Source organism: Drosophila mojavensis, unplaced genomic scaffold (genome assembly GCF_018153725.1).
Source record: "Drosophila mojavensis isolate 15081-1352.22 unplaced genomic scaffold, ASM1815372v1 contig_36, whole genome shotgun sequence".
Taxonomy (NCBI): domain Eukaryota; kingdom Metazoa; phylum Arthropoda; class Insecta; order Diptera; family Drosophilidae; genus Drosophila; species Drosophila mojavensis.
Window position 1 is genome coordinate 1,461,039 of NW_025318858.1, and position 4,893 is coordinate 1,465,931.

At 35.9% G+C, this 4,893-nt stretch overlaps 1 non-coding gene across 1 annotated transcript; it reads right to left on the bottom strand.

The window, feature by feature from the left end:
* Nucleotides 1-4,491: 4,491 nt before the first annotated feature.
* Nucleotides 4,492-4,563, bottom strand: Trnac-gca. The gene has a single exon. It is a non-coding gene; the product is annotated as a tRNA-Cys (tRNA).
* Between the last annotated feature and the right edge of the window lie 330 nt (nucleotides 4,564-4,893).

A 4,893-nucleotide genomic window follows, 5' to 3' on the forward strand; every position in this document is an offset into this window, starting at 1 on the left:
TTTATAATATTTTAAAATAAATTTTATTTATATTTTAATAACTTTTTTTTTTTTTGGTTATGATATCACAAATAAGGTACACAGATTATAGATATATATTTATTATTTTGTAGCTCAAATCGTTTACAACATAACACGTTACGCTGTAAGAAACGAGGAAGAAGAGAGTCGAAGTGTTATATAGATTTTAGGGTTATGTAAGTGATTTTAGATTAGTTTTATGGAGAGTTCAAAGTTAAAAAAAAATCGGTTTAGTTTAGATTTAGACACAAAAGATTTCGTTTATACACTTTATTTTATTTTTTATTAATTTAGTGGATTTCTAGTTAATAAGTTTTATTAAGATTTTCAATTATAAAATATAGAGTTTTTCAGATTACTTTATATTTTATGAAAGTTTCATACGATTTCTAAGCAACACACGCCCATTAAATGATGGAGGAAAGTGGAACGGAAAAAAATTTAAGTTAAACTTAATTAAATTAAAAAATAAAGCTAAGCTAATGCTAGACGCGACAACATTCAGACAGAGTTGAAGTCGAGCCCGGCGGCTGGCTCGACTACGACTACGACGACGACGACGAGACTCGATTTTTGTAGACGATCCGCGTTCAACTCTGTCTGAAGACTGTGCGGCAGCTCGGCTGAGCAGGCGAGCTGGCGAGGATCAGACAATGAGCGTAGCCCAGGTTGGCGCTGCCAGCGCATGCGACAGTTGCAACATTGTGTGGCAAGTACATAAGCAGCTGTCTCTATCTAAAAGCTATATATATATACATATATATATAGGCAGCCCAGCTGGGGTTGCTGCCTTGGTATATACACTGGAAATTTTCGACTACTGGAACTGGAATGCCAACTGATTGGAAGTCGAACGCGTGGGGTTTTTTACTTCCAAAGAAAACGAGTTTAATCACAACATTTGATTAGCACAAAATCACTTTCGATTACTTATAGTATTTATTTATAATTATTGACAGCTATATACACATATATATGTATATACACATATATATATATTGGAATATAGTTGCTATCTCTGTGTACACACTCACTGGGCACTAACGCTGCGGCGCTTCGCTTTGGCCTCAGCAGGACAACGCACGAAGTGAAACTAACGGCAAAGCCAGCATTTGCCCTTCTTGTCTGGCCAGCCAGTCCAGGATGCTCTGGTCCAGCTTATGCTCGGCGAGCATAATCAGAGCTCCTACCGTCTCGCTCGCACTCGGCCCACACAGCGGGCCGTGGTGAAAAGCTCGCGTGAGGCTGCTGCGCAGGCTCAGCCAGGCTCAATGTGGATGTGCAGGAATTTGTTGGCACTCAGCATTGGTTGAGGGTTGCTTTTGGCAACAGTGTAGCAGGTCGAGTTTGGCCGGTGGTGGGGGCCAAACCACCTGGCCTGCCCGAGCACCAATCAGAGTGCACCTCCACAGACAGACACGCACACATACATATGAACGTGTGTATATAGCTGTAGCTATGTGTGGCATGCGGCATGCGGCATGCGAGCAATGTGAATCTCGGCGCTAACATGTTGCCAAGCACAGGCGGCATTGTTTAGCTAGATATATAACTATATATTTGTATAGCATAGAGTATATATGTGTATATGTGTCTGTATCGCTTGACTGTCTGTTATATAGCGCAAGTGTCGGCCATTTTGAATATTTACTTTGTTTGGCTTCAATTGCTTTTCTATGGCTTTGCTTGTGCGCTGCCGCGATTTATGTTGCAACATTCATATAAACATATTTATTATATATTCATATGTATATATGTTTCGCTATATATTCCTGTCATTTGTTATTGATTGGCCAAGCGTAATGCCAGTCAGCGTCCAGCTTGAGTTTAAATCAACGATCTATCAGCCATTTGAATTATTTGAATGCCGCGTGTTTGCTCACAAATTAATATCAAGTTTTCACATTATTTATGGTTTGCTTTCTTGAGTTACTCTAAATTAACTATGACAATTTATCAGCCGAACAAATTCGATTGTCCTCAATGAGATGACAAAACATTGACTTCTCTTTTATTAATGCAATTCAATTCATTTTCATTTGAAAGCAACTGTCTGAAGTTAATAGACTTTAATGAGATACTCAAATTTATAGCCATCAAAAAGGATGCGAAAAAATAAAAGAGAAAAAGAAAATAATATACTTAAAAAGAAAATAAATAAAGGCTTGAAAAAATCTTAAATATCAGCTATTAAAAATATAAAACGTAATTTCATAATAATTATGGATACGTTTAAAAGAAATAATCATTTTTTTAATTTCTTTAAAATGTAAGCTATATTTTAAATTTAAAACTCAATTCACTTTTAAATTTAAATAACTACATTTAATAAATAGGATAAGTATTATAAAAATATAAGTATTATAAGTATATCAATAATTTCACATAAAATTATTTAAATATCATTTTAGGTTTTAATTCCATCATAAAATAATTTAAATGATTTTAGTAAGTAATTTTTATTGTTGCTTAAACAGAAAATTTTACAAAGAAAATATATTTATATATATAATTTTGAAGTGTTTATAATTATTTGTTAAATAACTAAATATTAAATCTTACATTGAATTTTGCATATATATTTTATATTGTATTTATTTAAAAAAAAAAAAAAACATTATACTAAATATTATTTAAATTTGTTAATTGCTTTAATTTATTTAATTTTTACTATTTACTATTTTTAATCGGGAATTGGGTTTTACAACAAAATTTAAAGCTACAGTAATATCCGGCTATAACGACACCGCCTATAGCGTCTGTACGGTTATAGCGACGAAAATTCTGGTCCCTGTCAAACTTTTATGAGCAAACTTATACGTTTATAGCGCTTTCCGGGTATAACAACGGTCCCTTGAGTGGCGTTATAACCGGATTCTACTGCATATAGTACTTATTAATATTATCTAGTACTTAACAATTATTTAAAAAATAAATTTATAAAAAATTTTGTTGTAGATTTAAATTTATTTAAATTTTGTAAAAATATTATTACATATTAAATCAGTAATATTTGTTATTTATCATTTTAAACGTATTAATTTTTCTTTTTTTTTATTGTAAGGCATATAAAGCGATTCCATATCACATAGCCATCATAGCCATCACAGCCATCATGTATATGGCAGCTCGCAGTTCCATTAAAAGTAGCTACTAATCTAAGCAAACACTCTCGGCAACTGCCTCGCTTCCCATAGCAGGCCGAGCCAACCAATTCATAATCCATAAAAACCTATGGCTCATCTCTAAGTACTTCCATATTTTACCCTCCAACCTGCTGCTTCTTCTTCTGCTGCTGCTGTCTCTGGGCAGCTGCCCTGACGACGTTGCTAATACGACGCATTGGCCTAACCCTCATAAGCATAGAGCAAACAGACAAACAGACAAACAGACAAAACAGACAAACAGTTGCAACTCAGCCAAAAGCTATAATAAAGTTGCGGATGTAAACAACTACAGCGAATAGCTGGGAAATGAAATGAAAATCAACAGAAGCAGGGCACGGGGCAAGGGGCACGGCGCACGGTGCCGCAGAGGATTTTCTCAACATTTTTTCCATCACATTGGCAAAAAAGGATACGTTCAGCTAAACAGGAAGTGAGAGCCGCCCAGACAGTCGACAAAAGCAGAGACTCCAAGGCACCAAAAACAACAACAACAACAATAACAATAACAATATTCTGATATGATATTAAATTTCCAGATTTTTTGGCAGTCCTCTGTATTTGTGTGTGTGTGTGCGTCCGTTTTACTATTTAAACAGAACGCTTAAGGGTGGTGCGCATCCTGCGCCTAACGAAAAGCACGCAACAAAAATCGCATTGATTGACATAAATGAAGAATAATCGAATTGCGCTCATAAAACTCTAAACTAAGTGCCCAACCATGGGAGCTCTGCTGCCGCAGCTCAAGTGTCATCCCACAAACAAGGCACAGTGGGTCATATTTTAAATTTGACTAGCAATAATATAAAATATATTTTAAAAAGTCTCACTCGTACAGGGATCAAAGTGTAGGCTTGAACCAGGCACCTCTTGATCTGGAGTCGAATGCTCTATCATTGAGCTATACCCCTATTAACACCACATGAATCCTCTTTTCGAATTTCCCTTTTCTCAGTTATTCAAGCTTAAAACTAATGAATTACTGATAATGTATATTAAAAAATATATAAGTGTTCTTTGCAGAATAAAAAAAAATATGAAGGCATTTTCCTAAATTATCGAATCGGATTATTTAAAAATTTGATGTAGTATAAAAAAAAAAAAGAATTTTTCCACTGTGACTATATCAGATTAGAACCCCGGTACCCTCTCCTTTCGCAGCCGAATGATCGACGCTACGGAACTACAAACCCTCATTAATTTCGAACTTCTAAGCTTATCTTGAACTTGAGCCTTAAAAAATCTAGCTTTATAAATTCATGACTAATTCTCAGATTTAATTATTTTAAAAAAATATACAATTTTTAGGGGACACCCGGACTTGAACCAGGGACCTCTCGATCTGCAGTCGAATGCTCTACCGCTGAGCTATATCCCCATTGGGATAACAGATTTTTAAGCTTGATTTGAACTTTGTGATCAGTACCCACTGTGCAGCCCTCGATAATGTATAGGCGTGGCTGTCTGCCCCGTCTCATAAATTGTGCGAAAAAAGTGTCAAATTTGAGTTGACAGGCGCGACAGGCGGTGCGGCGGGGCGGGGGCGGGGCGGGCCGAGGCAGAGCCACGTCAGCGGTAATTAGTGCAACGGCGCCCAGAAGTCGACTTCAATTTCAGTCAGCAACAAATTGTTGTTGCTCTGGCTCTTGTCGTTGTTGCTGTTGTTGTTGTTGCTGTTGTTGTAACTCTTGCACTAATTACAAAATAA